At 36.9% G+C, this 27,740-nt stretch overlaps 1 protein-coding gene across 3 annotated transcripts in view; it reads left to right on the top strand.

Annotated features, from left to right (window-relative positions):
* Positions 1 to 27,740, top strand: part of SMPD3 (sphingomyelin phosphodiesterase 3) — a 98,873-nt gene that overhangs the window by 36,272 nt on the left and 34,861 nt on the right. The window contains exon 1 of one of the 3 annotated variants that reach the window (XM_085071800.1): positions 24,708 to 24,878. The exons of the other annotated variants lie outside the window; for them this stretch is intronic. The gene's annotated coding sequence lies outside the window, so the exon portion shown is untranslated. Of the gene's footprint in view, positions 1 to 24,707; positions 24,879 to 27,740 lie in introns of those variants that run through there. 3 annotated transcript variants of the gene reach the window in all.

The raw sequence follows: 27,740 nt of genomic DNA, 5'->3' as shown, positions 1-27,740 counted from the left end.
TGCCTAAATCAATGTCAGCATTTTCTGTTTATATGCATCCCTTCTGAAGGTTTTACAGTTACAAGGCATACAATGTTTGACCGGCTGCTGAGACATATATGCAGGGGATATTTATTTACTTTTGTGTATAAAATTCTGAGGCTTGGTACTGGATTTTTTTCAAACATTGTTGCTTTTTCTTATTTCCAGCACACTGTGTAGTGTGTGTGGCAGTTACCTGTGTTTTTTCTAATAGTATCTAATACACTGTCATGAAGAGACTGCTGCTCAGGAGCACAAATCTTAACAGCAATCCCTAAAAGGCCACCTCTTATTCTTTACCCAAATCTATGTAATTTTTGTTGGTTTGCTAGGAGGGAATTCTCTCATTACAATTCTAAAATACAGTAAGATTGGATATTGTTTTCAGTTTAAAAGGGAAGAGCAGTATTAGAAGGGAGGAGGGCATTTTTTGAAGTCTAAATAATTGTCTGTAAGAAGACTGTCAAATTTCAGGCTTAATAAAAGATATAATTAAGCAAGATTAAAGGAATAAAATATCCAGTGCAAAGGACTGGTGATATCTTTTAGTCATGTTGGCAGTAATAACAAATTTCTTATGGGAAGTCTCAGTCAATTTTAGACATTGACAAATGGTGCTGTTCTTTAAGCAGAATTTGCTGGGTACAGAGAACAAATTAGATTATTTCTGTAAGCCTAGAGGTTTACCAATATGTAAATCACTATACATTTTCTGAGCGATTCCACATCCATGATTCTGTGAGGTGTTAGAATTCTCAAGTGTGGAGATTGAACAAACAAAGTCAGCGTTTGTTCATGAGTGAAAATCACTCTCTCTGTTCTCCAAGTGGCTGATGAGCTGATTAAACTGGTATGGCTTATCGACTTTCACAACAAATACTCTTTTTTTGGAGCAGAAAGATGAAGACACCAGGTGCAGGAGAAAATAGGGCTTCTCTTCTTGCTGTGACTGTTAGCTAATGAATGATGACAGACATAGAAACTCAGATACAAAACTGCCATTGCACCTGTTGCTCTCCTGCTGTGGTATTTCAGTGGCAGAAACACCTTCTTACTGTGTCTGAGAATAATTTTGGAACCATGTGTCTACCTTGCTATCTCAGCATCCCACTCTATTTACTGTGGTACTTTGTTCTCCACTTATGAGGATGGACTTCCTAGGAATGTTGTTTGAGTCAATGCTGTAAATTTTGGAAAAGAGCAGCTCTTTCCAGCATCTTCTACCTGACCTTTCAGAAGCTGAGATTCTAATTTCCTGATCCAGATGGTTGAGGAAATAGAATAAGTCTCTACAGAATCTTTACAGATGCAAACAGTTCATTAATAATTCAAATTGCCTGAATTAAGACAGTCATTCCATTCTTTATTCAGTGTCTGAATTAGTGTAATCTTATTTCCTTTATTTCCTGTACTGCCTTTACCAAATCTTATTTTGATATAGCATATGATTAGGCCATGCTATGAAATAACATGTTGTAAAGAGTTATATTGAATGACTTTGGTCATAATAATTTAGACAGTGATGACTAGCACATATTTGAAAAGAAATCTTTACATACAAGACCCAGAACAAATAGCTTGTAGTATTATATAATTATGTCCAGTCATTTGCAGTTACATCTCAGGGTGACAAGCAGTCTGGTCTAACAGTAATTTGGATAAGAACTTCCAGATATAGCTAGGCTTTCTATTCAGTGTATTCTGTATATCTAGTTTTATGTAATTTTGGTGCTGTTTAAATATTAGCTGGTTTAGCATTCAGTTTTAAAATTGTTCATGGTTGTTTTGTCTTAAAAATGAGATAAAGTTATTACAAATGAGCAGCTCTTTCAGTAATAGGTGTCTTGAAATTAATATTGCTTATCCATTTTGGGCACTAAAGGTGTCCTCCCTCTCTCACACAAAGTGGTGGGAGAATCATTTAAAATGCTAAGTAGGTGATTATATTAGTGTAATAAAAATAAATTTAATAAAATATAAAGGTGTTTCTGGCCAATGGGAACAATATGGAATTGAGGGGTAACACTTAAACTTTATGGAAAAAAAATCTAATTAAAAAATTCTAATGTTCTTTAACTCTCAATGTCCATATAAAAAACGTTCTGTTTAGATGGCAAGTTCATTCTGTACAGCTACTGTACAGAACTCTGTGTCAGTCAGCCAGAAATACTGACAAGCCTGGATTCTCACACTTCAAGAAACAGCAGAGCCCTGCAGAGTGAGGCTCATGAAGCTGAACTGAGCTGAAGTGGAGGTATTGTTCAATCAAGAGGAAAAGCTCTTAAATATATATTTGAGTTCCTGATTATTTTTTGGCTATACCTGCTTTATCAGTATGCTGTCAATAATCTTTATTAGTGAGAACCAGGCTGTCCAGAAAAGTAGGGATTGGAAGTCCTAATCAGAAAAACGTTGCATTTTTTTTCCCTGATAGTAAAAGTGTAAATGCACCAAGCTGCTTCAGTTCTTCATTTCATAAACATTTCTTTGAAACATAGATAATTCCCCTCTCTTTTAGCGTCTTGTTTTTAGTAAAGGGATTTTCTTTGAGAGGGAAAGAATTGCCTGATTTAAAGTATTTACCTTTCTAATAGACAAGCTGTGTAATATTCTGTTCTAGAATTGACTTGCAATTGGTCGCACTTTGAATTCTACAAAATTGAATGGTAAAATAACAGTAACAGCATAACATGAAAGGCCCAGATCAGCCTCTCTCACACCTGCAGTCATTACAAATGCCATTTCTGCAAACATCAGGCACACAGCTCTGGGAGTGACAAGAGCTTCTTTTTGTCAGGTAGCAGTTGTTAGGTTATGTGAATATGAATATGGAAGGATTTCCACTTGTCCACTTGTCCCACTGATGGTGGCCAAAGCATTTGGAATGCATTTGTGAAAGGTCAGCTTTGTGGGTGGGAAGCAAGAAAGGGCAGTGGTTTTAGAGATCTAATGTTAGGGGAGGTGAAGTGGAAGAACTGAGACATGGGAGGGATCTTGCAAGCAGCCAAGACACTTCTGTTAATTATATGGCTTTTAATTTTTTTTTTCTAAAAGCTTGAAGGAACTGGAAAAGAATGAAGTTGCGATTTGATTAATGGTTGCCTAGACTGCAGTTTGAAAGAAATGGATAGAGTGCTTTTGAAATAGATTTGACTTTTAAAAAAGAAAGATAATCTGTTATTGCTCTATTTCTTACATCACCGTCTGGCAAATGAGTTACACTTTGAAAGAACAAAACATAGCTGAGATACCAGAGTGACAGCACATCTAATTCACAATCACAGAAGCTTCCAGAAGGTATCAGAATCATGTTCTCTGTTTGTTTCTGCAAGAAGAGATAGCACTACTCCTACATGGTGCTGCAGAGAGGCATCGCGTACTATAGGTGCCTATAATGCCTGGTGGGTTTTGTTCAAAAATAAACATTTTCTAACCACTGAGTAAACTCATGCACATAGAAAAGAAAAAATTACATAAACCTTTAGATTGACAAGACTACTTAATTCACTCAGTACTTGTCGTGGGATATATCATAGCCCCTGGGCATCTCCATAGCATGTCCACTACAAGCAGTGTCTTGTCTAATGAATTCTTAAGTTATTTGTTGTGCACTACGTGCCTTTGACTGGATCATGTTAGTCTGTATTGTGTAAATGGAATGTAGAAAGGGGCTACATTAATAGGAAATCATTCACTTGGTCACTGGGGGAATCCTAGAGACACAGATAAGGTTTAGCTGTACACATTGGGATATGGACTGTTTTTCTGATAAGTCTTCTAACACCCAGCACTTCATTAGTCTGCAAGTTATTTTTCTGTGATAAAAACAACGGGAAGTATGAGGCACTCTTTTCTTTGTTTTAAAATTTAAACTGCATTTTCCTATATATAAAATTGGATTGACTAAGGTGATGACTATTAAGGTAACTTATTTTAAAACGTTTTCCAATTCTGACCATTCTTCTGCTTTTCCACTGAAATTGATAATGAAGAAATCAGAGTGAAAATGAAATTTAGCCTGTTCTGTCCTTAACATGACTCTGGTCAGATTGACAAAGCTATTGATATATATTTTTACTTGACACTGTTTTGAGGTGTACAGACATGTATAACTTTTCCTTATGAGTTTCCTTTGTTTGTTGTTTTGTTTTGGGTTTTTTGTTTGGTTGGCTTTGTTTTTTTGTTTTTTTAATCGAAGATGTGCTTCAGCTCTTTGCTCTTGCAGGATTGGTTGTATTTTCAGACAAACTCCCTCCTCTTTTTTCCCCCCCAAATAAGCAGTGTTATCGGTCTAAATTTACCTGATCCTGAAGCTAACAAAAAACTCATATGACTGCTAATAGGAAAAAAAGGAAAGACATGGAGCCTGCAGTTACCATGCCAACACTGTTCCCTGGGGTGGGAACACAGAGATGGATGCTGTGAAATTAAGATCTGTGTGATAGGTAGGAGGTGCCTTTGCATGTGACTGTGCACTACTTGAAGCTTTCATGAACATTATATTTTACCATTTGTATTTTTAATGCTATGCACTAATCTGGTCTTTGTTGTTCCCTTCACTCTCTGTGTGCACATTACAGTTTCCTATTTTTGTGGAATGAGAGAATTTTGTGTTTGAAAACATACAGTGTCTATAGTAAGTTCCATGAAAAATGAGTAATAAAATGGATAAGGTTTGATGAAGAAAGAATGGCTTCTGACCTGAATCCTACCTACCATTTAATTGTCTCTGTAAAGCTCTTGGAGTTGTACTCTCACCTCAGATATACACAGTCTATTTGTAGTGGCAATATGCAGATAAGCAAAATATTTCACAAGAAGACCACTAACAAAACTCAGACATGACACTGGTGCAAGACAAAATTTACTTTGTATTTCTCTGCTTATAGGTGATTTTTTCTATGTTTGCTTACAGCTGATCATTAGGTATTTGTCAAATATCAAAGACAAACCTCCTTTTTCTTGAAGTACTTGATGTGTTTACCTAATGCTGCAACGTTTTATGAAGTTACAGCTTGTTTCTCACTATATGAGTACTCCTTCCTTAGATTCAAGAAAAGGACTCTGTTCCATATTCTCTCTCCCACTCTGTGCTTTCTGGGTTAAAGGAATGACAAGAGATTAGGGAGTATAATTCCCAGTCAATATTTAAGAAGCTCATAAATCAATAAGATCTTGATTAGAATTGTATGTTACAATTCTACACTATTTTCCCATTTGAATGTTTTGATTTAGGGACTGCTTTGAAAAGCACTTTTTAATACCTTTTCACACTTACTTCTTGAAGCAAAACCTTTTTGAATTAAACATCTCAATTTATTTTCTTTTTTTCCTGCTGCTTTGTTTCTTCATACTCTGGTCACAAATACATGCAAAGCAGAGGCAGAGCTGTTTATAACATGGTGAGCTTGCCAGGTTGCTTTACTTGAACTCTTTTTGAAGACTGTGGATTGGTTATGTAAGTAGAAATTCTGTGGGATATTTTACTAACACTTTTTCGAGTCTCTGAGAGGTTCCTTTGTGCACTAGAAATGCCAAAAAAAATTGAGACCAAAAATTGAGACCAAAAGCAGCAGAAAGCTCATCAGCTCCTAAATTTAAAGTCTGTTTTGATTTTTTTGTGGGTCATATTAAAGATAACAGTCTTTAACTCCATAGCAGCTAATTAAAATACTTAAATTGCAATGTTTTTGCATACTGATTTTTGCTGAGGTCATAAAGCAGCAAAGTGAAACTCATGGTAACTGCACTTATATAATGTCCCAATGAGGTTTCCTTCCTTCCAGGCCACAGCTACACTAAGAAATGCTCATCACAGCTGCAAGTGCACTTTGTCAGTGTTAATAATTAACATTCAAAAAGCACCTAAAACAAGAACTCAGCCAGAAAGGTAACTAAATCTATTACTGTTAGTTATAAAAGGGATTAATATATGTTGCAATGACATTTAAAAAGCTGGTCTACTACTGGATAGAAACTTATCAAACCAAAATATGTGGCTTGTGGTTTAGATCTATTGAGTGCAGCTGTGTATACCAGGGACTTAGAAATTAAAATTTTAAAGTAACTAAGATACTAACACATCTGAGTCCTGTCAACCAGTGGTTCCTTCTGGGAGAGATTTTTTTTTTTTTTTAGGTGGCAGCTAAAGCTCCACATATTTAATCCTTTATATTGAACCAGGCTCAATGAAGCTGTTCTTGACATCTGCAAGCATCGTGTTAATGAGGCTAAAGTATAGAAAGGTGGATGAGAGCAGAAAATCTAATTATGAGCTGCTGCATAACAGCTGTTACACCAAAACATACCACAGATAAAAAACCAATATACAGATGAGGGACACTAATTTTGTATGATAAATGTATATGTTGTGTGTGATGCACATAATTGCCTGTCTTGGATATATGTCTGATAGATACAGTCTGTCTTGGATTGCCTCCTTTGCATAGTAAACTACTTCCCTGTGACTCCATATTAAGAAGGAATTCTTGAGCAATTGAGGCTGGCTCCTTATTTGTCTACAGAATTTGACTGTGAAAGGCACAGTTGTAATTCTGTTGTAATTCTGACTTTACAAAGATTTTCATAGCCTCAATCCTTTCCTGTAAAACCTATGAATTGATTAAATTGAGGGGAAGGATCTGGAGTAATAAGTTACTGAAACTTACTCTTTCATATTTTTAGAGAATTCCGTTGAACTGATTATATTTTTCAGGTTGTAGACTGTAGCTGTTGTGTATTGAACAAATGTATAAATGTAATGAACTTTCACCTTGAAATATCCCGAATCATGTATCAACTTAGCAGAATTTTTCTTGTAAGCAAAGCAACCTTTACCTCTAGTCTTACATCCTCAGTTGGTGTTCTAGCAACTGAATTACATAATGGCAAATTCTGCAGCTGGAACTCGATTGAACCTTTTGTTGCTACACAGAATGACCACTTGACATTATTCTTGAATGCCTGCCCATACCATATTAAAAAGAACTCTGCCATTATGGTTGTAAGCCAGCTTGGAGGAAAACTCTTTTTCAAAAAAACTTTCATTTGCTTACATTAGCTAATGAACAGAGCAGGCCTCAAATGTAGTAAGTTTGTAAAACAATTGTATACATTTACTTTCTATAGAGAGTAATGTCACTTTTGCTGCTATTTTAATGGGAAGAGCCAGGCAACAGTGGGACGTGACAGGTTGATGAGTCCTGTGTACCTGAAGTTAAACTGAAATTTTTAGCCCTAACTAGTGGTTAAAGCAAAGCTTTTTGATTGTGAATCACAGGAAATCAGCTCACAGAGGACACTTTAATTATGCATTGTCAGGCAGAGCACCTGGAAACATGATTGAAGTGGTAACTCTATGTACTGCATCTACCTACCTTGCACTGCACAGGAAATGAGCTTGGTGTGCTGATGCCTAAGTGAGGACATGCCTCTGAATTAAACCCATCAGGTTGTCTGAATGCGGAAATGAACCACCTGATTGAAAGTGTGCTCATAAATATTAACTCTAACTGCATTGTGAAAATAGCAAGCAGATTACAACATCTAGTTAATAAACAGATGCCTTCTCTTTAGCATGTGTTAGCCCTTATCCCCTCCTGTTTTCTTCAGGAATGTTTTCAGAAGATTGGCACTTGACTTTTCCTGTAGTGGATTAGTTTGTCAAATAAAGACCAGAAGCTTGGAGTTTGCAGCTCGATCGTCGCGTGTGCTCCTGTGCTAATCTTCATAAGCTGAGCTGCTTTCCGGCTTCAGTCCTGAAAGATGTACTTAAAATGGAGATTCTGCGTTCCCAAATAAGCCTTGATTTGCAGAGTGAAAGGGAAAATCGCAGTCAAAGAATGGGCTAAAAAGGAGCTGGGCACAGTTGATCATAATCCAGGGCTGGCAGCAGGGATTATAGTAAAAATGTTACCAGCCATATGAAACTGGCAATGGGGGTCTCTCGTAGGAATATCTTTGAATATTTAAAGTCAGTGCAGCAGAGTTGTGTGATTAGGACTTCCCAAGATGATAGTGAAGTTCCCACGCAATTCTAAAATCTAAGAATAAAATTGACCTTGTTTAATTACTGTCCAAGCAAAAAAGCTAGAGTTGAACTGTATGTCTGAGAAAAAAAATATTAAGACCTCCATAATATTCTAATTCTGATATCAGGGGAAAATGATTCTGAGTTTGCTGTTATACTGCCCGACAGGGCTCAGTGCTGCTTCTTGCCTTGCTTTTGCTATTAGGAAAGCTGGTTGGCTCTGCCCTCCTAGCAGATCTTGACAACAACGAAAAATCCCTAAATTGAATATCTTATATTGATGTTGGTACTGGTAAGGAGGTGGCTGTACTTAATGAAGCACCAAATTTTTGAAATTATTTGTTTCTTTTTGAGAGGCGTTGTCTTAATGCCAGTGCTTAAAATTTCATTTTGGTAATGTTGCTTTTCAGAGTACTTGGAAATTTTATATAATTGTCCCTCTTTAATTGCCCTCTTTAATGTTTAGCTGTGAAGAGTGTAGTGACTTTTAAAAAATTTAAATAATGGTAATGCAGATATGTTGATATACAACAGTCTCGGCATAATCCCTTGACACACTCAGTAGGTTTGGTTCTCACATACAAGTACTTCAGTGTGTTTGGCATTGATAGAATTGTTTATAACATAAATTTATTAAACTGGAGCTTTATATGACAACCTATCAAAATACACGTCAATAGCTAAATTAAATATGAATTATTGTAGAGGAGGAAGAAGAAAAAAATTAAAAAATAGTGACAGAGAAAGCAATATTAAATTTGGATGGGAGAGCTGATGAGTTAAAAGGATGCAGAACACAAGGTGATGAAGGTAAGGAGATGAGCAGTTCAAGTGCACACAGTGTCTTTGCCATAAGAATAACGAATACAGAAAAGATGTTATTAGACATTCTGTGCTTTGTTTAGGGATTTTCTAAAACCCTTCATCATGAATGCACAGCAAGTGGAAGTCTATGCTGGTGACCTTCACAAAAAAAAAAAGAGCAACAACATTTGATCTGAAAACTCATCTCAGAAGGTTTTGTTTCACTGTCTGTTATGGTGTGAACTACCAAGGATAGCTTCTGCTGCCGGGTTTTTCTCCTTTGTGTTCCAGCTTTTATCTTATTCTCTTGTTGTTTTATTTTCCTTGAAGCTTATGCTGTTCAAGTGTTTGCAGGCACAAATGGGCATCCAGGCATGCAGGGTTCAGAAACAACAAGTAATAATGACATTTTACCTCTTTTGTCTGTACTGTGATGGCAACATGTGTTCCATTAGCACTCTGATTGTGGTGCTCTTGTCAAGATTCCTGGTTTTTGCTGCTGGATTCTAAAAGCACTTGATCAATTGATCTTGGAAAGTGCTGAGCTTTTTCCCCAAGTCTTTCATAGTTGCTGTCAGCAGGTGAAATTTTTAGTAGTTTGATTCTCTCTGTAAATAGGGGTGGATGAATCAATAAATGTTTAATGATTTTTATTGAACTAGATAATCAGGGATATATATGTAAAAGGAAGTTAATCTTTCTGCAGTGTTGGTAAGATTAGATGAATAATACAAGGATCACAGTAGGACACTAGGTTTTCCTTGTAGTCAGTAACTAAAAGTATATTTTTCTACCTTCTGGAAAACTTCCTGTACTGTATGCCCTTCACTTACTCAATTTTTAAACCTGTATATGTGTAGGAGTCTTGTAATATGTGAGTCACAATTTGTTTATTTCTTTGTATTTTAAATGCTTGTAATAGCATTCTTTTCCACGAGCCTAATTCTACCTATAGCATCACCTTAATATAAAATATTAAAAAGGAGAACAAATATGATAGGAAAAGCCAGTGAATTTTTTAAAATTTCCAACTAAGAATGTGAAAGGCTATTATTAGATGGTGTGAGACCCTAGTTCAAATCTTGAGTTGCAATGTGACAGTTCCAAACTTAGCAGCTGGTCCTTATCGGTATGTCTGACAGAGCAAAGCTTGGACTTCAGTAACATATACCCTAATAATTCAGTGTTATTTAGTTTATATATGCATTACCAAAGACCCTTTGCAGTTGGAGTCATTACTTTGCAATCCTTTTAAGGAGAACTGTGAGCTTGCTGGTTCTGTGATCTTTATCCTATCCCAGCCTATTAGGGTAAGTGTGGTTGGGTAAGTGACAGCAAAAGCCTGCAAGCAGCCTTAAATAAGAATCACCCCAAATATAAACAGAGAAAAGTTGTGACAAGGGTGTATTTTGAGAACCCTGTTATACCTTTGTTCAGTTTTCCTACAGTTTGGGGATAGGAAGCAGGAATGTCCCATCTCTCTGAGTGCTGCTGCTTTAGTAAACTCTTTATCCAAAATAGGGGATTTTGCGTCCTCCTTGCCTATTTGTCTGAGTGATTTTACTGTCTTCTGTAGTGTTTTGGAATTGTTTAGACTAATATTCTATGGGCAGTGCTGTATTCTGGAGAGATTTGGGTTAAAATTTCCATGATCCTATAAAGGACAAAAGCTAACTGGAAATGTTGATGGATCAGTGAGGGAAGTAGGGAAAGCAAACAAATCATTAGATAAATGACTGTTGTGGGCTGATACAAGAGGATTTAAATAAGAGATGCTTAGAAGAGATCATTTGAAAAGATAATGATGGAACCTTTGTGAACCCTGCAAAGCAAAGATAGAGTCTTATTTGAGCTACTGACTTCTAAGGAGATCAGAAAATCCCACCTTCAATGCTTTGTGCGGGGGGAATTCTTAATTACAAGCAACTTGTTGCTCTTTCTGTAGAGGAGAAACAAAGGACTAGCTTGTAGTGTTGGAAAAGTCAGAGCTGTAACACTAACTCATTTCCCTGGTGGCTTTCTATCAAAGACAATTTTAAAGGCATTTGAGCACCAAACTGTTCTTTGTGCCTCTGAACAATCCCTTGTGAGAAAGCAAGGGCGATTTAGAAAGGCTTATCATTTGGAAAACCTTTGATAACACTTCATACTGGCTTCACAATTTCAGGACAAACAATCTTAATTAATTCTTAATAGCAACCTGCTTACAAATTCACTCGTGCTTTCTCAAATGCATTCTTATTAATAAGAAGGCCATAGTGAATGTTTGGATACCTGCTGTGGGTCCCTGAAAAGGATAAGTTGTAAGCAGTATACCCTGAAAAAGGTGCCTAGCAAAGAGCAGTGCTTCAGATCCTTGTTGACTGTTGCACAAATGAGTATTACATTTTCCAGAGTGCATCTCCATATTTATTGCAAACTGGCTTTGATGCTGGTGCTTTGCTCCATATTTCCTTACTATCTAATTCCTAGCTTCTAAACCATGTTGGCTTGGATCCTTGCTGAAGTTACTTGTTTTCTTGGCATCACACCTTAGTGGTGGTTTTGTGTAGTCAAGGTTGTCTATCAGGTCAAAAGTTCTTATCAGTCCTGAGCTGCACAGTACCACATAACTCCCACAAAGGTTATTCCTTAGAATATGTACAGGAACAAATGCTACTCTTGAGGCACAGACTTAGTTTCCTAGCACAAAATCAGTGGTGTTATTCCCTTACAGTGATACTATGTGAGGGGTCCCTGGAGACCACCCTGATGGGGCTGTAAAAGACAGTTGTTGCTGCAAAAAGGTGTAAAAGCTCTGAGGACAAGATGTAGATCATAACAGTAGTGATGGAGAGTGCTCTTCATGTACTTGTCAAATACCCATCTCCACACATTCCATCCACATCTCCATTGGTGAGTATTTTTAGGATCATCATAACCAATGAAATGTCAGGTTTTTCTGTATTTTCAATAATCATGCATTTGCTGCTGCAGATTGGGGGAGAGATGCTGCATTTATGCCTTTGTTTAACAGTAAAACTAGCTTAATTTTCTGATTTCAGCGCTTGTTAGCACAAGCTGCATTTTAAAATGGTAATTTTCCTTCAGTAAAACTGCATTAATGGGGCTAAAACTTGCTCGGTAGCTGCATGACATTTTAAAGAATTTTGTGATTTTTGTATGCCATGTGGCATCAGTTTACAGTACTCAGTGTCCTTTTTAAGGAATGCAAGACTAGCAGGGACCATCTGGGTTATCAAATACAAAGCCTCACAATTTCAGGCAAACAGAGAAAAACAGACCTGGTGCAGGAAGGCCCACAGAATAGTTTTCTTTCAAGTTTTCTCCCTTGCCAAAGACAATAAAGTCATTCCTAAAACCTTACAACAAAGTAAAAAATATTTTTAATTAAGAAGAAAGAAAACTACTGTGTCAGGTTTTATCAAGGCCAAGAAGAAAAGCTGAAGAGTAATGATTGCATACAAGTTGGAAGAAAAGAGAGAGCACTTAGAATTAACTGAGAACAGGATTCAGAAGACTTGCAAATTTTTTCAGTTTACTTATTGCCAACTGCATTTCTAAAAGCAAAAATGAGCACTGCTTGGCACACAGGTTGTGTATAAACCTCTTACCAATTTGGAAGGGACACCAAAGCTATTGAAGAATGTCTGTCCAAAGCACCACTATGATTCCAAGCTACAAGGAACATTTCATTTCATGGTATAAATTATCTTTATCTTTGAGAGGAATATAAACTAACAATTATGAAAAGATAGTCTAGTAATGCAGCTATTCATTGTAAGCAATTTTTAGTGGGTTGATTTCAAGTTAATTTTGAAAAACAACATCTTTTGTTCAGAGAAAGGAGCTGCATGTGTTACCATAACATTATGCAGATCAGCTCCCATTACAGTAGCATTTATTTTAATAGGAGGAGATTTTCCTGCTGTGAGGGGGGCAGTCAGTTTGGTTCCTTCATGAATCCAAAATAGTGTAATTCTTGTTTCTGTCTTAGTGTCTCTCGAAAGACATATCTTTTTTTCCATATCTGAGACAATGAACAGGTGTATGTATACTTAATGTATTTGGAGTTTCTTAATCCACAGGGGCATGTACTATATTGAATTAATCTCCAGAACAGAGGGAGATTTACACAAGGGAAATTCCTCTTCCCTGGCCCATTCTCCTTCTGTATACACAGAAGAGAGAGATATTCCTGCTGAGTATTAAATATTTTTTATTCTTTGCATATTATCTGTAATTACTTTAAGTTCTTTTTTGTTGCTTTTAGGAAGTTTTTATATCATAAAAATACCCTTGTCTGAAGGAAAGGAATAATTTAATACTATGAAGAAGACTGAACTGGCAGTGTTAAACATGCACCACAGTGAATCCATCAGCTCTTTCCTACAGCTTTTACATGACTGATGATAAAATAGCTTAACAGTTCTGCTGATCAGTATTAATATATGCAAATACATCCAGAAAAGTTGATGCACACCTACATGCTCATCAGTTTGCATAGAAGAAGTCTTCAGTGAGTAAAGTTGGGAGCATGGTTAGCATACTACAGAGTAAGTTCCCCCTTGAGGACAAGTTTTCCAGTGCTGCTGGTTGTTTTTTGACAGGAGTCCCAGCTCCTGCCTGTGACCAACTCCTCCAGCTCTTATTTAGACATAGTTTAGGTAAAACTTTCTTAATTTGATTAGAAATTTTGCCTAGCAGAGATCAAAAGAATGGTTTCCAGTTGTCCTATTTAATTTATTTACTGCCCATATTTATTTAATTTACAATAGTAACAAATTATCTAAAGACTTTTAAAATGCCTTTTTAAATTCCAGTAAAATACAGTTAGAGCAGTAGGATGGAAAGTTATTTAATAACTTCGTCGATGCAAACAAATTTTAATTAAAATAATTTATGTTACTTCATGCTCGCATGAAGTCAGTGTGCAATATAGGAAGTACAGAACACTACATAATACATTCCAGAATATTAGAGGAGGTAGCAATTAAAAAGTAAAGCAGGATTAATAGCAAAAATGAGGGAAAAAAAATCCCTGCCTACTTCTCTAGTGTTTGTGGTGGTCTAATTTTTCCTTCTTTATGCAGAACATTTCTGCCCAGGCCAGTTCTTTCCTAACCCTTGGAAAGAAATAAGTTCAGATACTGTTTCATCTCATGCACTGTGTAACCTCAATAGAGGTAGGGTTTTGTAGCCTGTTACTACCTACATCTGGGTTAAAAACTGTCCTGTTGGAGAAAAAATTCTGGTTAGCATTTCCAGTGCAAGCACATAAAACAAAAAATCTGATAAACAATGCACACTAATGAATATTTTAAAAAATGCTGAAGAGCATTAAACACAGAATTTCTGGGTGACATTTTAACGGCACTGTTCCTGTGAAAGACAGGCAGCAATGTCCTGGTAAATGTAATGCTAAATAAACAGCATTACTGCTTTGTTAGGAGCTTCTTGCATTATTTTAATGAATATAGTATTGCTTGCTTCTATTTTGTTGTTTCTCATTGTTTCATGCTGCTTTGCTCTGTGCATGCAAAGGGTTATCTCTTGCTAAGTTCCCCTCCTCTGTCTGCAGGAGACAAGGAGTAGCTTCCAAGAATCCCTTTGACATAATTTAGTAGATTGTACTGAGTGCTAATGGTGCTTTACATTTTATCTTCAGTATCTCAGGGTGTGATACTAAATATGAGCTGAGGAGTTTCAGCAGACTGAAAGACTGAACAAAGCTCTGGTTAAAAATGAAAACCCCAGAAATGACTGAGAAACACCTTTGAGCAGACAAAGCCCTCTCCCTAGGAGATAATGAGACTGGGATAGGTTAACTCTAACATTTATCTTTTCCCTTATGAAAATAGAGATAGAATTTTGAAGAATTAATTTCTTTTAATTCCTTCTTCTGTTTACTATATTCCCACATGCAATTAGATAGAATTAATTTTGAAAGAGCCATTCTGGATCTCTGCATTTGCACAATGGTCTCAGCTCTTCTGATAGCTGAGCTGCCAGCTGGTTGCCTTTGCTGAGAAATTGGTGAATGAGGGTTCAGTTACCAGGGGCATTATGAATCAAGGGATGATGCAATTCTGCCTCAAGGGTCTGATCTTTCTGGGAATGCATTTCTAAGAAGGCCTTAAAGATTTCAGACTGAAAGGTGATTGCCCTATAAGAGACAAAGCCTAGCTGAAGGAATATGAAAAATAATTGCAGCTCTTACGTAGCAGCAGGTAGCTGCCTGCATAAGTCTGATTTTTCCCTTAGTCCTTAGGTCATTGGAAGTGGTACTCTTTCATGTTTCTAAAGACGATTCACTGGAGGATTCCAATGTGGGTCTTTACAGTGAATAATATTTGGAAGTATTCAGCATGTTCATATTTTTCTTTGGGGTATGTGTATTTATTTGTTTTGTCAGAATTTGTTTTGGGGTGGTGGGATGGGGAAATGAATGCAAAATTAATTTGATAACAGTGTATGTCTTTAACATGAAATAGTTATGGCTGCTATGAGCTGCTGCTCTTGGTATGAGCCTTCTCTTTGATCCAAGCATAGCATCTGTCTTCCCTGTATTCTGCATCTGCACTGCCATAATGATTCTGAACTTAGGATCAATAAGCTGAGACAATTAGTCATTATATATGAGTATTGTGTTCTTTCCCAGGGAATTTAATCAGTATCACCATACTCAATTAATTTGAACAAATCTACGCAGCTTACAATGGGATCAGGAGCAAGAATATATTCTTAACAATGAGGCAACACCTATATTAAGTGTTCAGATTAAAATTAGAATTTGAATTAAAATTCAAGTGATACCCATTTGCCTTTAACGAATTTCTTGAAAATAATCACTGCTGAAGTACATATTAAGCCCTTTCATTAACCTCTAAAAGAATGCCTCTAAGTGTTGCTCCTTGGCTGAGATGTTAATATGCTAGTCATGCTGATGACCTGTTCACAAAAGCTGAATTACCAGCTGCATTTGCATTGATCTACAGATGAAGAGTACAATTTCAGAGCTGTGGTGTTCTTCAGACACAACTGTATGCAGTTATTTGAGTGATAATACAACAAACATTAATTATGTTGATGAAAATGCATCAATTTTTAATGTGATGAGTATAAAATATATTATTTAATATATGTGATGGGAAATCTTACACAATGAATAATAATTTTGCTATCAAAGGCACCAAAATAGACAGTTATTGCACTCATAAAAGCTTATAGTGTGAAGGGGTGAGACACAGGGCAAGAAATTGAGTAATCTCACTGGGGAAAGTCGCTTGACTGGCATTGCACAGCTGATTGCTGCCTCAGAAAATAAAATTGCCTATTTTCAGAGGACAGCTTCTCTTCTGATATGCTGACTAGCTGAGGTTCACAGCTCATGGGGTCCTGATCAGTGAGGAGCCTCCTTAACAAATTGTGCCTAAATGTGAGGTCTGTCAGAGCACAGAACTCAAGAAGCTAAGGCAGCTCGGGCTGGGAAAGGGGGCAGTGAATGACAAAGGGGCACACAGAGGTTCAAAAGCTCCTGCAGGAGCAGGTGACAGATGCAGGAGCAGTAATGCACTTTGCTCTCTGTCTTTGCCCAGCTCCTGCTGCTGGGAAGTTTCTGGATCACTGTGTCTGCTTGTGTTGAGCAGTGAGCAAGGAGGCAAAGGCTGGGTGGGGTTTGGATTGGGACCATCAGTGACACAGATGTCAGAAATGGTGAAGCATATCTCAAAGTTTGTGAATCAGTGCTTTGTGCTGTATTGGCTGCCATAGTCTGGTCCTTACTCTGATCATGAAGTTTATCCTCCTGATAAATTAGAAAAAGATACTGTAACTTCACAAAATTTGCATTATTGAGTTACTGTGGAGAGGTCACCCTTTGTTCTGGTCTGACAGTCCAGTTAGATGGAATTATCTGTCTCTTTGTGATGAAAGCTAGTGACAAGACACATCTCTGGTTCATTCCTGTAATATTTCTCTTCAATTTAGCATGTCTTGAAGGTAGGGTTTTAAGCCTAAAAGCAGGTAGAAGTGCTATGTTGAAAGCAGACATATGCTGTATGAAGATAAATAAGTAGAAACAGGGTGTATTAGCAGTACTCACGTTTGTGTGCATTAAAGGAAAACTGTGAAACAGAAAATGTTAGGCAGGAGTAAAAATAAAGGCATGTTGCAAGATTTGGGTTTCCTTCTGCGTGAAGTATTTTGTTGGTAATTAGCTTTTTCTTGGTATAGTTATACATAACCTGTTCCTCTTGGAATTCCCATAAATGAATAGTATTAATAAGATGAATTCAGTTATACTCCCCCAAATGCAAAGAAATAGAAATAATTCAAAGGATTTTTTTAAGAGAAAAAAGGATGTGGTCATAGCCCATAGGGAAAAAGAAATGGGGACAAATATATCCAACACATAGTAAATCTCTAAAATCTAGGGCCAGTTGGTTTGTATCATAAAGCAGCTGAATTACACATCCTGTGTTATGATTACTTTTAGTATTTGATGGGAAAGTTGCCTAGATTATCCATTTATAAATAAGATTTTCTTTTTCATTGAATTACAACATGAAGTCTGTCTTAGCCTCACCATAGGAAACTGAAATTGCAGTAGTTAAACCTCCTCAGCTTCCAGCCTCCTTGTATGAGGCATAGTATCAAATAATCCTCAACTGTTCCTCATTCAGTATTATTCAAGTCCTTTACTCAGAGGTTATCTTAAAATATAGCACTGGTACTGATGAGTATTAATGTGCTTTTTCAAACATACTGTTTCAAAACATCTGCCAAGATTACAAAAGAATGTTCTTCTTCTGATCCCCAGTGGGGAGGCTGCTTAAGAGGTCCATGCATGGGTAGAAAAAAAATTAACAAATATTTTAAATTACTTTTGGAGCCTTCTCCCCAGAAAGCAAATAAACCTTTCTGTTATTTCAACTTTTCATATATTATACAAAGCACAGCATAGCAGAGAAATGGTTTGGGTTGAGCTCTGTCCTATAAAATAATCAGTGTATGTGCTGCTGGAAGATTTTGGAGTTTGAGGTTTCTGATCTTTTTTTCCTCTACCAAGTTAAGTTTTCCTTTGAAGTCCTTTTTTCACATGGCTGTTGCTACAAATAGATAATGTGAGTTTCTTCAGCGATTGACACTGATTGTAGCTGATTTTGGCATTCTTGAAAAGCCACAGCTACAATCTGAAAAAGGGTTAGACCTGGCTGAATTGCTTGTTGCAAATCTGTTGTGTAGATTTGTGGGTTGGAGCCATTGTAGGTGGACTTGGTGAAGAACTTTCAAAATAGGGTCCTAACTTAACATATACTGGGAACTGTGAAGTATTTTACATAAAAATGTCATGTATAAATACATGTTATATAACCACAGCAAGCAGCTGTGGGGAATGCAAATAGCTTCCGAGGAGCCTAGGACAGGGAATAGCCCACAGCTTGCCTGGAGAGATCAATGTTAATTACAAAAGCAGTTGTTTCCTCGAAATTTGTTTGTCAGAGTTGTTGCAATTGAAAAGAGGGATGAATGTGATAAAACAAGGCAGCTATTTGGTTTCCAAGAACTATTCATAAACATAGAGTTAGTGCTTTTATTTGTTGTTGTTCTGCTTTGTTTGTTTTCAGATAATGCTGCATCACAGAAAATACTGGTTTGTAGAAAATGGAAAATCAGTAAACCTGCATTTAAGTTACAGTTTACTTCAAAGAACACCTTTGATTCTGGAGGAGTAGGTTTGGAACTGAAATGAATTTGCTTTCAATTTACTTAGCTTCTATTCATGCCTTCCTTTCTTCTGTTATAGTTGCTTATAATTTCATTGGTATATCTACCAGTGGTGTATATAAAAACATGGTGTAACAATGACATAGTTAATATGTCAAGCAGCACATGAAAGCACCTTGACAGGTATGTGGGTTACCAGCGCTGGTTTGACAAGGTTAGGCTGGAGCTCTCCAACTGACCTTCGTGAGTTGTTTACTCATCTTCATAATGCTGAAAATCAAGTTGTTATCAGCTGAGTGAGCAGCAAAGTGTTACCATTGTCAATGCTTACCAGTTGGGCTTCTTTGCCTTAGTAAGCCAGTCATAATTTTCAATTAGTTTAAGGATAATAAATTCAGAGAGCAATTTTGATCTCAGCTACACAATTATTTGTTGAAATGCATAAGACAGTTTGAGATACAAAGGAAAAATTATTCACACATGGAAAAAAAGAACCCAGAACACAAACTTTTAAATTTAGTGGAAGAGTTTTTTGTCTTTGGAAGGCTGGAATGGCTGTATCTTGCATATAATGAATTACCTTAGAGCTTTTGCCCAGTAGTACTTCAAGACAGATCAATAATCCTTTTAAGCAGAACGAGCAGTGTAAGCAGCTGGTAGTAACTGTGCTCAGTGTTCTGGGCCAGTTCAGTGATCTCAGCCCTGACCAGCCTGATAACACTTACTTCAAATTGCAGCAGCAATATTTAGGGACTTTGTGGTTGTTTTGGCTGTAGGGCTCGAGAGTGAATGAATGTGGCTTGTAAATGAAAGGAGAAGGTGATTCATTTTAGAGTAACTGTGGAGTGAGTATTGTGCTGCTCCCTGGGTATCTCTGTGATAGCACTCTGCTACTCAGAGCTAAGGCAGTTACATCTCCTGATCATATTGCAAGTTGTTGCTCTTTTGGTGTACAAAGTTTGCTGTTTAATTGCTTAGATAAAAGTGATTTCTCGTCACCTGTAGCCAAGGCACAGTGGAATTGGAAGTTCTGTGTTTGCTGTACTCTGTAGTTTTATGTCACTTACACGAGGCCTCAGGTCTCTTGATTTAGCAGTTTAACACCTGTTACATTCATATAACAAAATCAGAATAAAAATTAATGTTCTCTTTTGTGAATTCCCTTCACTAGAGGTGATCCAAAGGCTTTATTTCTTCAGTTTTGCTGGTGCATTTGCTGCACATAACAATAATTATCTGAGATAAAAATCTACTGTACTTTGACTCCCGTTGATAGTGAAGCTCATTACACCCCCATTATAATTATTACCCTCTTTATGTATACCTCGTTAAACACTTCAAAAGCTGGCATCCAGGGGATGCTGTTTTAAGAAACTATTTAAGTGATCAGGATGAATTATGTAAGATATTAACAGTATGTTCCTTCTACATCACTTCAACTCTTACAAAATTTGGGGCGCATAATCAGAATTATACAAATAATATTCTGTCTAACAGTTCTCTGACACTTTCCCAGTATGCATTTGCTTCACTAATGCAAATTTACCTCTGGGAGTCCTACCAAAGGTACTAGGAGTAAAAGCCATGGCCAACAAAGGGTATCTTACCTCCAATACTCAAGTAAATGTATGTCCTGAAAAGTGTAGCGTAGGCTAGGGGCAGCCAGCAGAAGCAGAAATCTAACTAATAGCTAATAAGGATAATTTAAAAAATACCCCAAACATTTGTGTTTTATCAGTGAAGCTGTACCATTCAAGACATGGACTCTTGGCCTGTGGTATGTGACAACTTCAGCTGTGTATTGGGGATCAGATAACCCAAAGCCACAGAGATTACCAGGATCAGAAACATTGCTTTTCACAGTTTACACCTTTTTCCTTAGCATCTCTTTGACAGCTGTTCTGTGACATGCAGGAGATAATGCAAACTTAGACTGAAATATGATTTTCATTTCAGTGCTGAAGAGCTTCACTTCCAAGAACATAGCATTCAATATATGAAAGCCTGCTTTTCTATTAAAGACAATTGAATTTTTAGAAATGTATTTCTGCTCTGCAAAATGACTCTTAAAAATTGAATTCTGAAGTGAATCATAGGGCAAAATGAGTTTATTTAATAGCAGGACAAGACTATGTTGGTTTGGAAAATGAAGCAAAAGTCTCTTTAGTTTAGGCATTGCTATTGACAATTCTTCTCTGTGAATGCTATACTGTTTAGCAGTTGCATAAACCTAGTAATTTACACAGGTATTTTACATGTCTGAGGATGCTCTTTGACTTGCTCTTTAATGGACTGCACAGTTGGTCCAAGAATGAAACAAACTTGACAAATACATCAGTGCATGTCTCATAAAAACCGAACCCCTATTTAACTTGCTATGGTAGAATTGGTTGTGCAGTGTTTACTAAACCCAACCTTATAAAAAATTTGTAGCTTTGCATCAGAGGTACGGTTAAAAAGAAAAAGCCCTTTTTTTGTTTTTCTGACCATATTTAGACCAAATTGTAATGCACTCCATTTTTTTACCCCCCTGGAATAGCAGTATATATCCATAGTATTTTCTCACTGAACCATTGTAACAGTAAAGCTTACCTGAGTGAGTAAAAGCAGCAATAAGATCCAGGATATTTGCTTTGCATCCTGAAACTAACACTGAGATCAAGCTGTTAATACTGGAGGTAGGCCCAGGTCTATTTTGGAGTAATCACTTCTGTTTCCCTGCAGTTTTGTTATCTGGACTGAGATCTTATTTAACTTGTAGTATATGAAAATATCATGCATGGAATGCCATGCATGAAAATCTAATCTGGAAATACCACGCATTTGTGCACACAGCTTCTGGTTATTTATTAAGGAACAGCTGTTCCAATTAAACTTTCAGTCACAATAAAAAAACTAGTAATAGTTTGATTCAGTAGACATTTTTGAAACCATATTAAATATTGAAACAAATTTTTTCTGCTGATGGCTAAGAGAAACATTAGTGTACCTCATCTGTTGGTGATTGCACAGGAACACTGTCAGAGTTGCTTCACATAGTAGCAAGAATTGGGGGACAGACTCAGTACTTATGTGTTGATTTTTGAGCAGTGCTGACTTTTTTATGATTACCACCATACAGTTAGATCTCTTGGTCCTGGGGAAATACACCTTTGTCAGTAGAGCTGGAAACTGAGTTAAGAATTCTAGTTTTGGGATTTCCATGAAAAATTATCTAAGTTATAAATGCTCTGCTTTTCCAATTTTCCATAAGTAGAACATGAATAAATGTACTTTAATTTTCCTTCTAAGGGTAGCTGTGTTTTAATTCAGTCACACTGCATTTTAATTTCCTTTATGAAGTATTTTGAGAGTTGCAGGTAAGCATTTTTTATAAAGGAACAGATATTTATTGGCAGGAATTTGTCTTGGATTTACTGTAGGTTAAGGTAACTTTTCTTTGGCACCTTTAAGAACAGTTTCAACAGTATAAAAATATCCACTCCGGGGAAAAGTGATTACTTAATACTTCTATTGAGCTGTCTTGGACTAACCAGAAGCCTGGAGGCTCAAAGTGCTGCTTGAGAAAGTACAGCTTTTCATTTTACAGGGAGTCTGTGCCCCCTTGACAATTTATGGACAAGGCATGGCTGTAGTCAGGCCTCTGTAGAATTTAGATGGTGAAAGATGAGTAGGAAAAATTTTATCTCCACTTCTGTCTTGTGCACCTAAAGCCAATATTGTTCCATCTCACTGGGTTTTGTTAAACAAACCATCTACAAAGATCAGATTTATTTAGCCATTATTGAATTACTCCAGCTCCTGTAAAATACGAGGCTAAAGCACACTAAAAGGTGATTTTGTAAATAGAGCCCATTTTGTTTCTATTGTATAAACAGAGCTTAGTGTCACAGATTCTTACTTTTGTAGGCTGCAGTTGTCTCACTACTGAAGTTCACCAAATAAGGTCTCCAAAGAGACAGTGTTTAGCTTTCCAGGTGCTGAGTGAGATCACCAAGTGGTCAGATGAACTATTTTTTTTGTCTAAATCTTGCCTGATAGCAAAGCTTTTCCAAAAACCTAGATCTCTCTGTAGTTGGTGTGATTTTCAGCCATCCATATGCTATTGATTCGACTTCTTACCAGTTTCCAAGACCATAAATAGGAATTGATAATTTGGAAATATATGATTGTCTCCTGTACAAGAAGAGACAGTTCTGCTGATTAGTATCTTTTTTATGAATTCTGAAGTAGTTACTCAAACAATGCACTCAAATTTATGTTTTAAAGTAATGTCCTTGCAGATCAGAACTGACATTGGTTGTTGTTACTTAGTTTGCATAACCATGATATTTTTAGAGGCATTCGTGGCATTGGCCCCTCTAAAATACAACAGAAACTGTCAGTTTGCTTCTATTTCCACCGAAATAAAAATAATTGAAGAAGGTTTATGGAGTCCAGATTTTTAGATGAGTCTTCATGCCCTCCAGTGAAGTAGAACTAAATGCCCTTGTAAAAAGTTCCCACATGGCTTGTGTTTGATTAGTTAGCTGATGTTCACAGGCTGGGACTGGTGAACTCACAGTCAGTAACAGAATGCACAAAGCTTTGGAGGTATGCTTTAGAATTTGGAGTTGGATTGAACTTTTCTGGGTTTGGGACCTCCAGGGAGCAATTAGTACAGCTGGCGTGTAAACACAGCATTCATTCATTGTTGGGAGTGCAGTTTGGGTGGGTAAAGTAAAGAATAAACCTTGAAAGACGTGATGTGTCTCTTCTGCACTTATGACTCTGGAAGTAAGTTTTAAGCAAGTGTAATCTGTTGTGTCAGGGTGGACTCAGTGTTGCTTGCAGGAATGTGAAAGCTGGTTATTTTCTGTGATAATGTATTCAGCTTCAGTTTTTCATCCACTTTGAAAGAAAAAAGGGACAATTGTCATGTTTTTAATGCTTTTCAATGGGTTATAATTGTTTCGATATTTTTTAACCTGTGTTTCTATACATTAACATAATTTAATTTATATTTTTTAAATTAAGTTTAAAATATAATCCAATTTATTTAGGTAGCAGAAGGTGTGTGGGTATGGTTTTTGGCCTAGGAATGCGATCTGGGACTACCAAATTCAGATGATTTGCTTTTGGAAGTGAGAATCTGTTGCCATGGCCCACGTAACTGTAAAGCTCAGAGCAAGTTTTGCAGTGTGATCATGAACAAATTTTCAGTGTTCTGAGAGAAAAGCTCCCATTTGGGGTGAGGAGGTACATAGGGCACCAGGTCAGCCCAGTTTCTCTGCAGCTGCAGCCAATGTTTTGTCAGCTGAAGGGGATGACTCCCACTCCCACTGTCCTTTTGGTGACCAGAGGTACCTTGGTCACTGCTGATCCAGCTCCACCAGGATGGGCTCCAGCACTGAGTGACCAATGGACTCCTAGCCCTGCTTCAGTTCCCTTCAACTGCCCAGGCTGTGGCTAATAACAACACCATGACTCCTTCAGTGTACAGCTTTTACAGAAATTCAGAGGCATCACTGAGATTCCAAGGACTCCTTTCGAAAATTTAGCCCAAGTGCTTTATACCTCCTCATTTTGAGCAGAGGTTGCACCATCACAAGTCTACTCCCTAAAGATGCCAGAGGCTTGAGCAGCTCCCTGAGCTTGTGGGGGTGGTTGGATTTTTTTTCTGCAGACATGTGCTTGACTGCTGACATCACTGGTATTCAGTGACACTTGTAAATTCACACTTGTTAATATTTTGGTTTTTACAGGTGAGTTCAATTAAGTTAGACATCCTGTTTATACTGACTTCTTGCCTTATGGCAGCCTATGGACAGAAGAGACAAGCTGCAGAGCAGCCTGGCAGTATTGGATTACCTTCTTTAGAAAGAAGGGAGAGAGTTTAGGCAGAAACTGGTAAAGGAACATTGCAATGGCAAGTCTGCAAAAACATTTTCCTCCTTCCCTTCTCCTCCTTCCAAATCCTTCGTTTGAATGGGTTCTGCTTTATTCATCACTATCAGTGATTCACCCAATTCAGCTTCTCATACCAAAGAGAATCTATGTTTTTACTAAGTTTTTACAAAGGTTTTCATAAGCTGTGAATTGTTATTGATTCAAGGGGAAGTTAAGGTGAGCCAGCAAGTTCTGCTTCAGTTCTCTTAGCCTGCATTGTGAACTCCTTCATGGAATGAGTCCCAGCCAGGAAGACAGGATTTCAGTTAAAACATCAGGCTATGAAGTGATCACAAGGGAGCAAGAAAACATCTTCATTAGAGCCACTGACCCCTTGAGATGGCAGCATCTCTGTAATTACAGTCAGGTAATCAAGCATGGAAAGCAGTTCATGTGTTTTGGACTTTTGGAGTAGATTTTTTTTCCAGAAGGTTAGTTGGCTGTTGAACTAGACTCTAATTAAAAGCGTGTATAAGAATAATCAGGGGAAAAACACTGAATAAAGGAAAGAAGATTTTATGAAATCTGTCTAGGAGGAAATCCAGATGAGAGCAATGAGGGAAGCAAAAATAAAGTTGTGGTTTGTCTAAAAGCCTGAATGACATGAGAGCCTGAGTGAGAATTCCCTCAGTTACCGCCGATCTTCATTTCACTGATTTTTGCTGTTTCACATGATATTGTGGGAGCATTTTTGGAAGAACTTTTTCTCTGCTTCAAATTACAGTAACAGTAAGGAAATCAAGGTAACAAAAAACACAGCCTAAATAAATTGCTTTTCTAGAATCCATTTTTGGATAAATATAGCTGCAATTTTCACTGCAGACCAATTGTCAGGATTCAAGAAAAACTAGTTGTGATGAATATATGTAAATTATTATGTGAAGTTACCCACAGGGTAACTTTGCAAATCAATTAGTCACTTCAGTAGTTTCATTCTGATTTTAAAGAAATAACTGTTCTGCCAGTGATTTACTTGTATTTTTAAAAATACAGTTGATATTATTATCAACTTTGAAGAAATTTGAGTTGTCTGAATGTGAAAGTGTATTTTAGTTTCTAAGCAAAAGGAAGTTAAAACTTTTCTGACCATTTCTAGACTGTCCTCTTAACCTTATTATTGCAACATTTGTTGTTTTTCTTCTGTTTCTCTTATCACTTGTTGACTTGTATTGTCCTTTATTTAGTTTGCAAGTGATGCTGGAGTTAGAAACATCTCTTTTGATCTATGATGTCTCTAGCATACTTCTGGGCATAATTATAATCATAAAAATCTTTGAAACCTTTCTTCCTGATGTCTTGTTATCACTAAAGTTGAGATGTTCTATACTGCCACCATAAAAAAAATTAAATAAAGTCTATTTTTAGCCTTCAAACACAAAGTAATAAAAACAACCAAACAAGACTGCAGTTTACGTCTTTGTAGCATACAAAAATATCTGTTTCATTGCAATATCTTAAATTCTCCCTTAATCTCTCAAACCCCTATGAATAAAGCATTGGATTACCAAGTAATACCCTTCATCACAAGGAATTAGGCACTTTAGCTTTAGGCTCCATCTAAACCATTGCATTAGGAGAGATGTTACTGACGTCATGTTTTCCAAGTTCCTGTTGACTCACATGGTGCCTTCCCTCACCCTTTAAGATCTTGTTGAGATAAAATCTGTCTCTCATGACCCTCTTAATTCTCTTTTTTTGGGTGGCTTTGAGGCACCAGCATGCATAGGATTTTCTAGCAAGGAACAGGAAACTTAGTTCCTGTTTGTCTGTGTGCCAGTGAGTCTGTAAGAGAGCTTTAGCAAGTTTGGGATTGCCTTCATCTGCAAGTTTAATAAATCAGGATAATAATTTCCTTGCAAGAAGAGTGTTTTTAATCAGGACCTTGATGTGTCGATGTCTTCTGTCTGCAATATGCAAAAATTTAAATCCAGCTAATGATTCCTTCTTCCCTTTTTTTCAGCTATCACAGTTTAAAACTTGCTGTTGTACCAGAGTTTTTGTACTTCTGTGTCATGAGTTGTGAGAGTTCTATTAGAGTTCATGGAATAAAATGCATGGAATACAAGTGTGTACTTAAATCCTTATTGCCTCCTCCTTTCAGGAGGCTGGCAGTGAGGAATGCAGCTGGCACCTGGTTAAAAACTCCTGATTTTGAAAGATACTCTCCCTTTTGAAGGCAGAGGAAGTGTAGCAGTCTCCAGTATGGCCTTGAACCATCATTCAACCATTAGTGTTTACAAAGAATCACATTCTTGCTAAAAGTTGTTGAAACAAACCTCATTCCAAACCAATTTTCTTGATAACGTGCTGTGCCATCTTACCCCATGAAAGGATTTGTGATTGCATTCATATTTCTTGCATTTTTACAAATACACATGATAGTATGTTGGATCTACAGTAAGCATTAATTCCTTTTACATAGTATGTCCCCATAATCTGGATAATTGCTTTTGTGAAGCTATTTTAGTTGGGTATTTCATGGTTTGCTGGACAGCTTTATCTTGTAGATTTATCTTGTAGATTATTGACACTGCACTCCATAACAGAACTGCCAAGAGTTTTGTTGAATTGATTTTTTTTTTCCAGCACATCACCAAACAGGCACTGACTGCTTTATCTACAAAACTGTCACTTGATGTCTTGTTCCCCAGGGAGTTGTAACATCCTGTCATCATGTACTCAAGAAAACACCTATAGAAGACCTAATTAGGCAATTTTTTATGGATCCATTGTGTTTCTGAATTTTTTCTGGTGTGTTATTTTAAAATAGTAAAAGTCAAATTGACCTTATAGTCTGCAACACTACTACACCTTTCACCAGGGAGGTTGTCAGCATGAAAATTGGAATATAAGGTTTGCAGTCCATCCTCACTTCACAGATCCCAACCATAATGTTCTGTTTACCCTTGGCACTGCTGTAAACAAGAATCTTTCTGGTCTGCTGAGTGATTATGTAAATAGGGCTTTTATAAAGCATTTTAAGAATCCAGTAGAACAGAATAACTTCTTTAGTATTTTTTCTTTTTGAATAGTAATTACATAATTGGATAGGTTTTAGGTTATTTTTTTTCTATCTGATATGTAGATGCTGTCTCTTTTGAGCATTTTTACTGAAGAATCCTAAAAATCATTCAGGAAAACAAATCTGCCAGGCTCCCCCCTGTTATCAACATCCCAAAATGCCTTTGGCAATGAGTAAATGCCAAGCATTTGTTATTTGGCACTTGAC

This window comes from Lichenostomus cassidix, chromosome 11 (genome assembly GCF_008360975.1).
Source record: "Lichenostomus cassidix isolate B80296 chromosome 11, HeHo_3.0, whole genome shotgun sequence".
NCBI classification, from domain to species: domain Eukaryota; kingdom Metazoa; phylum Chordata; class Aves; order Passeriformes; family Meliphagidae; genus Lichenostomus; species Lichenostomus cassidix.
The sequence above is the reverse complement of the archived record's forward strand: the minus strand, read 5'-3'. Positions and strand labels throughout refer to the sequence as shown.